A 10,071-nucleotide genomic window follows, 5' to 3' on the forward strand; every position below is an offset into this window, starting at 1 on the left:
ACCTAGAAAAACCTAATGCTTCATAAACCGAGATATTGGAGTTTTAGGCTATAGTACAAAACATCAGGGAGACGAGCGGTGGATGAAGGGACCTGTTGCTTCATCAAACAAAAAATGGGGAAAATTGTTTTTGGGGGGGGATTGGGGGGGGGGGGGGGAAAAGAGGGTGACAAAGGAGAAAAGGCAATTAATGGAAAAGAAGAGGAGAAAAAGAAGAAAACGAATAACAAAACACATATTGGAACAAGAATCAGCATACAAAATGGCTACATTTTCTCAAATAAGGCACTCGCATTGGTTGCCTTGGCCTCGCCTAGGTGTCTCCTAGGTGCCTAGTGACCACCATGTGTCACTTTCTCACATGACAACTATGTTAGATTGTGCTTTTGATTTTGTATACATTTTCTTTAGAATTAAGTATAAGATAAGTAAAGTGAAATGAAACTTAAATGTTGCTTAAAATCAATTAATTTCTATACATTTTCTTTATAATTTTCACATTGTATGAGATTATAAGGGTTAAAGATTATTCAACGATGACTTGCATATCTGAGAAAGTAATACAATATATAAGTATGTATTAGGGTGGACGCTTATGTACTTTGAGATCCAAGTGTAAACTATTTCATGTGCAAATCTAATACTGCTCTTGTATTTTAAAAAAGAAAGCATATAAGAAAAAAGTTACGTTAAGAATCATAACCAAATGGCCCACTGTTTGTCTACCAATCTGTTTGATCTATATAAAAGACAATACCTGTTTTTTAGTTGCTAACCATGGTAGCTAGGTATGACAAGGGCATGGAAAAGTTTGTTATCAAACATAAAATTTACATTGATACTACAAGTATTTGACAAGATATGGATCTCATTTTGGAGCGTCCATGATGTAGTCATAATGGGCATAAGGTGATACAGATTCTTCACCAAACCAGGCTTGTTTTATCAGGAATAAGCGTAGGTTTGGGTTCCATACATGTTGGGCCTTTGATCCCATGTGTTTTGAGTGTAATAGGCCATTTTTATGGGTCTAAACTAGGGGTTCTAAGGTTGCATACGGGATTCACTGATTTGTTTCATTTTTCCTTAGTTTCCTTTTTATATGGGGATATTTAGTTTCTAATTTCAGTACCTAGTTAGTTTCTAATTTTCAGTCATAATTTAGTTTCTAATTGTTTTATTTCCTAGTTTACTTTTTCAGATTTAGTAACTAGATGTTAGTAATCTTTAGTTCAGTTTTTTAGTAACTTTGAAGTTACTAAATTGTAATCACCCCTCCATCATTATTATAAATAAATGAGAGGCCTCCCATTAAGCCCCACGATTTTAAGAACAAAAAAAACTCTGCTGCTGTAGCTGCTGTTGCAATGTCTCTGCTGAGATGCTTCTTCTGTTTGATCAAGAACAATAGGGCTGGTGTTTGATCTGGTTGACGCCTTGCAATGAGAAGCCCGGGCGGTTCTACAAGTGTTTTCTTCTTTTCTTTCAAGTCTATTTTCAAGCTATTACTGCTGTCACAAACCAGGTATTTTATATTTAAAATTCTGCCCAGAAATCTCAGTCAAGTAGCAATCGACCTCTGCTCCCTGAAGCAGTTTTGGTCCTTGCCTTGGGCTATAATTTTGGTTGATAGTCCCTCCCTGTCCTACTTAGGATCGACCCAAGTTATGGCTGATTCTGTCCAGCCAATAGTGATATATTCGAAATCTCTATATTTTTGTCTTCTAGTGCTCTGCCATAACCAGAACTGGGATTGATTGGACTGGTTTGAATCTTGCTGTTGTGTTAGACTTTGGTTCATGGATTACAGTTGTTTTTATCCAATTGAATTGCTTTCAGTCTCTGGTTTAGTTCTAAAGGTTGCTGCTGGTTTGACCTGATTAGTATTGCCATATTGAAATTGATATCTTGCTGGACTATGTTATATTATTCTGATTTTCTGTTAAGTTGTTGGGTTGGTTATGGTTGTTCTTTGTTTAAAAGTTCCTGCAGTTTGAGACTTGGTTAGACCCCTATCCTAGTCTAAATTATAAGGCCAAGACAACAGTGAACAGACACGTAGTGTGTGGAGAGTGAAGGGCACACAGATGACATAGGCACCAATCAGATAAACCAAGCAGAAGGCCTAAACAGAATCTTGAAAGCAAAGGCAGATGTCAGTTTGGCACTTGTACAAGCAAGTTTTTGAGGGGTCAGATCTATAGTTGGTTTGGTTGGAAAGAGGATAATGACTAAGTAGAGAGGCAGTTTGAGTAGGAAAGCTTCTGTGAAGAAGCGTAGTTAGAGGACCAAGGCAATTGGTTAGATTATATGGAGAGTGGGGTACATAGAGGTGTGTGCAGCTGCACTTACTACCCTCTCATCACCCGTGTTGGGTATGGGAGTGGGCACACCTCCCAAGCACTAGGTGCACTTAGGTGCAGATGGAGAGGGGGAACACAATACATGTGCTCCCAAATGGACTCTAGGCATGACAGAGGAGTCCAAGGTGGAAGTTCTTGGAATCATTAGTTGACACATGGGGCAGTCCTTCAGTAGTGTTGCATCTTGATTGGGCAGTCATTAAATGAGGAACTTGATATCAGTCAGAGGGCAGAGCAATATTGTGAGGTGTCAATGATGAGATGTGCAGTGGTGTTGTGAGTGTGGCAGCCAATAATAAGTTTTTAGTGCATCAATATGTGTGTCAAATCAGTATGGTATCATCCTCTATGTCAGTGTTAGAGTGCATTTTTTTTGTGAGAATGGTTGGCTATTGGGAGTGTTAGAGTCCAGTTTTTTGGTGAGAATGGTTGGCTACCTGACATGGGGAGTGGTATTGTTTTGACTGGATGCAGAGGAGAGATAGTGGAGGCAACTAGTGAGGTATGCAGTTGTGTACTGCAGATGGATGTGGATGGAGAGTATCCACCTGAGGTAACATTGGTATATGATGAGCAATGTTGTGGTAGATATGAGGTTAAACTGAGCAATTGGGTTTTCAACTGATAGGATAGGAAAGATGATGTGTATGGGCATTCCTATGTAGTTTGAACTCTCACATCTATAGGGTTGGGAAAATGCATATGAGAACTCCTATAGGTGCTTGTATCTCACACTAGGAGAGATTGCTCTAGAGAGAGATGTCATGGTCAGGGGAAGCTTGGGTATTTGTCAGATATATATTTTTTTCTTCTAGTCAAACTCATGAGGTAATTTTTGCAGTGCTTTGGTATTGAAGCCAAAGAGGTGTTCTCACATGTAGGGGAGAGACATTAGTAGAGCAGAAATATTTTCCATTTAGGGGGGAGAATTCTCAGGCTGAGGTGTTCAAGTGCAAGGAGAGATTGGACTAAGAGGGAGTCCAATACGATGAGCTCTTTGATAAGTTTGTCAAAGGGGGAGAGATTCTCTTCTGAAGGTGAAGGGAAGTTCACTTCAGTCCTTTGCAATTATTGTCAAGGGGGAGAGAGAAATGCTTGAGCGATATATATATTGATGAGATATTGCTCATTGTGTATGTTGACAACAATTCCAAAGGGGGAGATTGTTGTACGCATAGTGCATGTGGTGCTGACATTGTTGTCAACACAGTGCACCACAGTGCAGCCTGAGTTACCAGAGTGGTAGTACAGATGGTAGTTGTGAATACAGAGGTGTACAAGTGGCAACAGTAATTGCAGAGGTGTAGGCAATGTATTAGTGTGGTAGGGCATCTACAGTGGTGTGACAGGGTTCACATGTGTTCTAGTAGAGTTGGAAATGGCAGAGAGTTCAGGACATGTGGTAGTTTGACAGTGTTAGAGAGGTTTTCGGATTCAAGTGGCAGTGTTTGTCAAGTCACTACACGGTCATACAATGGTTGCAAGTGGCAGCATTGATAACAGTGTACATGCACATCGCATGGTACATCTATAGATTATGCTAATGTTGTCCATTTTATAGTCAACTTGAGTGGGTCAAGTGGCAGGATTGGAAGAGGACATAAACAATGAAGTTGTAGTGCTTCGACTGTCCAATGAAATTGGAATAATTGTATTCCGAGTTCATATGAGGGAGATATGGAGTTTTTCATATCAGTACACAAAAAAGAAGAAAATGGGTGATTCAAATTGTTTATTATCAGTACAAGCATGTAGATGATGTGGCAGCCTAGTGGACAATGAACAGTGGCAGTGTATAGTGAACAAGTAGAAAATGAGGTCAGTTGCCGCAGCTGGGTTGGCTTTGGGGGCATTTTGGTCATTTCAAATGACAGTTTTAGAAGAAGGGTTGTTCTGAAAAGTTGTGGAGCATCTAATCATGAGTTCAATGCAACTTGAATCTTCTCAATTTGACTATGATGAGAAAGTTATGTTTGTTTCTGTACAATTGCTCCAAAATGGTCAAGCTGTTCGGAAAAATGTCCAAGTGAGGTGTTGCATGCTTTTTGAGGTCCAAAGAGCCCTACCTGATGAGTTGACAGCAATGGTGAAGTTGGTTTCATGTTTGGTGACGTGGCACAGTGCCATACGACATGGTGGAGGAGTGGTGGCAGCTAGTAAGGCTGGCCACACACGCATGGCAGATCGCATGCACCGCTGTGGCATGCCGCAGCACATGGCTGGACGCAACATGACCCCAGTGCTCACAACCAAGGCCACAGGTATGGCCTGCCCCATCCGTGTGCCTAGCGGCTTGCGGGGCAAAGGCCAGAGCACGCAGCCAAGGCAAGCATAAGGCTTATTTGGGTTAAAATGACTAAGTCTTGGACGGCACCCCATGTCTTCACTCATTTGCCTCAAAGAGGCTTGGTTTTTGTTAAAAGACATGTGCTCTCGATAACCACTTTGTATCCACAGGGTTTGCTTTATAACTTGCAAAAATTGGGTGTCCACAAGAGGCCTTAATTTTTAGGAGGAAGGGCCTTTTATGGAAATTATCATAAGTTTAGTTGATTGCCGCTTGTGTTTTCTCATTGTCAGGTGTGAACCCATGTGCTGAGATGCACTGAATATGCCCATGCTTTAATAAGCACATGCACAATTGGTACAATTAATGATTCCTTCTTGGAAAATCTCAACCTTCCATCTCTTCCTGATTAGACGCTCATGATAAAAGAAGTCGAAAGGTATCCAAACACCTTTTTGAGTGACATGATGCTTGTCACCTAGATACCCATCCAATGCCCAAGTAACTGACCAAGATCAATGGTCAAGATTACATGATATGAAGTTCAAAAATGCTAAATGAAGGCCTCTTGTTGGCCGAACTTCAAGAGCGCATCTCTGCCTCATTTTAAGTCAAAATTGCCTTTGGTTTTTTCCAACATTCCTTAAAAATTCCCAAGAATGTGAATTAGGGTTTTTCGGGTACATATGGAGTGGCTAAGACCCATATATTTTATAGAAAAAGGAGAAGAGGGAAGAAGGGAGTTTTGAAGTTGCATCAAGTCACTCCATTTCCATTATTGAGGGCCAAAATGCTTCAATAAAGGCCTAGCTTGCTCAAGAACTTTCATTGAAGGTCTCCACACTGGAAATGAAGTCCATGAGTGAAGAAGATAGAGAGGGAAGAGAGAACGTGTGTGCCAAGCCCTTGAAATCAAAGAAAGCCCTGGAGAGGGAAGAGGGGAGCTTGGGATTGCATTGCACCTCCAACCACCATTCTTGAGCTTCATTGTCTATAAAAAGAAAGAAAGAAAAGAAGAGAATGAAAGGAAGAAGAAAGAAGAGAGAGACCAGGGAGAACCCTCGCCCAAGTTCTCCCTACTTCTTCAAGATACTCAAGTGCCTACCGGGATTGAAGCATCGGTGGTGCTAATACAACGTGGTTGTGGCTGCATTGAGTGGAGATCAAAGTCACCGCTCCAGAGGTTAACCCTTCCCAAGGTAATACACTTTTGTCAAATACGAAGCCCTAGTAGCATTGCTATGTGGATGCCACCACACTGCCGAACCACGTTATATTTTGTGTTATGGATGTGCTTATATGGATGTTTTATGTATATGGAGTGCCTTGTCTGCAGGATGAGTGTGCACACCGTGTAGGCTTGCCACATAATTGTATGCCCATTTGTGGTTGAGAGGTAGGTGTGACACACGAATGTGTTTGTGTGATTGATTGAAGATTGCCGGGAGTGTATGGTTGTCAGCTTGGTTGAAGGTTCGCTTACAATGGGATTAAGTGACTGAACACCAGTGAAATCTGCAAGTGTGACTATAAGGTTTGAGTGCCGGTGACATCAACATATGAGTTGGGAAGCAAACAAGTTGAGTTGGATTTTAGTCCAACACGTTCTATATCGTATTAGTATCTCCATCATAGTCCCACCTCATTCCTCTCTCCAAAACTAATATTGATGCAGTTGCACGATGGAAGTAGTTGCTATCTTTAGATTTGATTTTTATTTAGTTGCTATCTAGGTTTAGTTTCCATTTTTAATTAGCTTCCAAAATTATGTTATTATTTTCTTTAAATAGCCCTGTAATGGAGAACTCAGTAGAGATTTTTGAATGAATTTGAGAATTTATGTTTTGGTTGGAAACGATGGCTGCCATGGGTGGTTTCCCTTTCTCTCTCTTCTGAACTGTTTTCTTCTTCCCCTTCCCCTGACTGTCTTTTCTTTTCCCTCTGTTCTTCTTCTCCTGCTGTTCTTTTTCTTCTTCCATTCTTCTTCTAGCTGGTTCTCTTTCCCAGCCCCTGTTCTGGGTGACAGTTGCTGCCCTACTGAGGTGTTTCGAGCTCCTTTATATGTGAGTTGTTTGGGCCAAGGATTTGATCGCAGGAAGCCCTCTCCTAGGCGACACAAATCATCAGACTTCAGCTGCCGAAAAGTCCCTTTACCATCTGTCATCATACCTGCAACTGAGACTGACTCTGTTCTACCGCCAGGTTCTACTTCTGGTCATTCCGCAGCCTCCCAGCTTGAAAATCCAGGTGCTTATCTTGTGGGATCAATAGAGCCTTATCCTGAGAAGCTTCGTTTCGAATTTCAGGTCCAACCAAGCCCTATCGAAGGAGTTCTACCGATCGGAATTTTTTTTCTGTCCGCTGGTTTCTGGTTCTCACGACAAGAAGAAGAAGAAGAAGAATAGGTTTCTTTTATTTTAAAAGAATTTTTCCTGTTATTACAATTAAGCCCTTGTTCCCAAAAGTTATATTCCATTACCCCTTTTCTCTTTGGTAAAATTCAGAATAAGCCTTTGTATTAAAGTTTTAGTTCTAGAACTACCCCATCTACCTTATAATTATTTCTAAGGCCCTGCTTGTTTCTGAAATTACAAGAATACCCTTCAACCATTAAATTTGAGATTTTGGTCATTCTTGTGGGCCATAAGCGATCCGATTTCGGTCCTTGGAATCCGGATCCGCATCAAGTGGTATCAGAGCAAATTTTCCTGCAATTTTCTAACCATGGCAAGTCACATCACCAATGCTGAGTTGCACAAATTATATCGTGAGTTAGCCGAGAACCAACAGAATACTGATGCTAGGCTTGAGAGGACTGAAGCCAAGTTTGATAAGTTTATGGAAGAGATGATTGCCTTTATGAGGAGGTCCGACAAGCGAGCTGAAGAAGGATCCTCTACATTACCCCCTCAGCTCAACACTTTACGGATCGAAGACACACCTCAGAGGCAGCAATCTGATCCGGTTGTTCCCCAGGATGTTACCCGGCAATTTTCTGACAGAGATTATGGCATCAAAGTGGAGGTTCCCGAGTTCAGTGGTGAAAAGGGACCTGAGGAATTTCTTGACTGGCTTACCAAAGTGGAGAGAATTTTTGCGTATAAGTCTCTTCCAGACGTGAAAAAGTGTGAACTCATCATCACCAAGTTTATTGGGTATGCATGTTCCTGGTGGGATGATGTACTACATGTAAGGTTTGTCAGAAGACTTGGACCCGTTATCAATTGGGAGGTCATGAAGCAGATCCTGACTGAAAAATTTGTTCCCCTTAATTATGAAAAGGTAATGTTCCATAAATTACTTAACTTGCAACAAGGGAACAAAGATGTGGATTCTTACACCCTCGAATTCCACAAACTGTCTTCAAGGTGTCGGCTTCAGGAAACAGACCAGCAACCGGGTGATGCGATATATCAGTGGGTTAAGTACTGAGATTCGACTTGAGTTGGCTAACACTGATTTCAGGTCTGTTGATGTGGCAGCGGCTCATGCCAAGACAGCTGAAGAGAAGTCCATTTATTGGAAGGGTATGCTCAAGACTTCTTCAGTTTATAGACCTCCACCGCGTATGGAGGAAAAGAAGCCTGAAGCTCGCAGAGTTGAAGAGAAAAGGTCAGAGTTCAACAAGGATAGTGTTGGGGTGAAGAATATCATATGCCATAGTTGTGGCGAGAAGGGTCACTATTCCAACAAGTGTCCCAACAGGACTCGTTCTGTGAACGTTGCAGAGAAGCAGCCGACAGAGAAGAGTGAAGATGAATCTCATTTATATCCTTATCCGATCGAGGACGATGATATTGTCGATGATGAAGATGAGGATGTAGAAGCTCATTCAGCTAGCCTTTCATCCTTTTCGAATAGACTAGTTGATAAAGCTCCTCTCTTCAGACAGAAGGGTACTCTCCTGCACGGCTCCGACCATACTGATGTTCATGCAGTTGTTGATACTGGGGCAGAAGCAAACTTCATATCTGCTGAATTTGTTCGAGCACACAACCTTCCACAAAAGCAGCTTTTCAAGAAGATTCATATGCGAGGTTTTGGACCCACAGCTCGAGAAGAGGCCACTGCAGTTGTTCGAGTACACCTACAGTTTGGGCCGTTACAGTACCATGTCACCTGTTTGGTCACCTCATTGGCACACTGCGACATTCTTCTAGGGCGACCTTGGCAGCGACTTGCAGGCATTCTCTATGATGGCGCACGGAACACTATAAAGGTGAAACAAGGAGGTCGTACGTACTTAATGAGGCCACATGCATTATCAGACATGCCACGTCACCGACTGACTCCAGCTCCAGTGACACGTCAACCTACTCACCCTCCTCTTGGTGTTATGTTCCCATTTTCTGTTTCGAGCTATGTGCCACCTCATCGGCGAGCGATTTACGAGGGAATCTTAGGAGCACGACCTAACTCGACGGAGTCGAGTTCTTTTAAGACCGGGAGAGCTGATGCAGTTGGGCGATGGAAGGGATCTCTTTGATTTGAGAATTTTACTATTTACTTTCCTTTTTTTGGTTTAGAAATTAGTTTGATAGTATTTTAATTTAGATTTGATTTTTATTTAGTTGCTATATAGATTAGTTTCTATTTTCAAGTAAGTTGCCATTAATTGTCCAATTTTTCCTTTATATTGGACATGTACTCATGGAGAAATTTCAGTTTTGAATGAAAGAATTGAATGTTGGAATTAATGGATGAGTCTGTGGCTGTTGCGAGCCTTGCGTAGTTCCCCCTCCTACTTTGAACTTCTTTCTTCATCTTTCTCTTTTCTTTTCTTCTTCCTGTCATCTCTACCTCTTATCTCCCACTTTTATTACCTTGTTATGTTCATTGGTTACTGTTCTACATCTCTGCTGGGCGTTAAAACCGACATCAACAAGAAGCTGGCTGACCCCTGTCCTGTGACCGACGGAATCAGAGGTTTGGGTCGAAGGAAGCTGCCTTGTAGGCGACTCCAACCCTTAAATCTTAGACCAAAAACCTTTCTCTGCTGTGAGAAAACAAACCTGCGACAGGGCTGAACCCTAAGCTACCGCCAGGTTCTATTACAAGTTCCTACTGCAGCCTTCCAACCTGCAGATCCAAGTGCTTATCTTGTGGGATCAATAGAGCCTTATCCTGAGAAGCTTCGTTTCGAATTTCAGGTCCAACCAAGCCCTATCGAAGGAGTTCTACCGATCGGAATTTTTTTCTGTCCGCTGGTTTCTGGTTCTCACGACAAGAAGAAGAAGAAGAACAGGTTTCTTTTATTTTAAAAGAATTTTTGCTGTTATTACAATTAAGCCCTTGTTCCCAAAAGTTATATTCCATAACCCCTTTTCTCTTTGGTAAAATTCAGAATAAGCCTTTGTATTAAAGTTTTAGTTCTAGAACTACCCCATCTACCTTATAATTATTTCTAAGGCCCTGCTTGTT

The sequence above is a fragment of the Macadamia integrifolia genome, chromosome 3 (assembly GCF_013358625.1).
Source record: "Macadamia integrifolia cultivar HAES 741 chromosome 3, SCU_Mint_v3, whole genome shotgun sequence".
Taxonomy (NCBI): domain Eukaryota; kingdom Viridiplantae; phylum Streptophyta; class Magnoliopsida; order Proteales; family Proteaceae; genus Macadamia; species Macadamia integrifolia.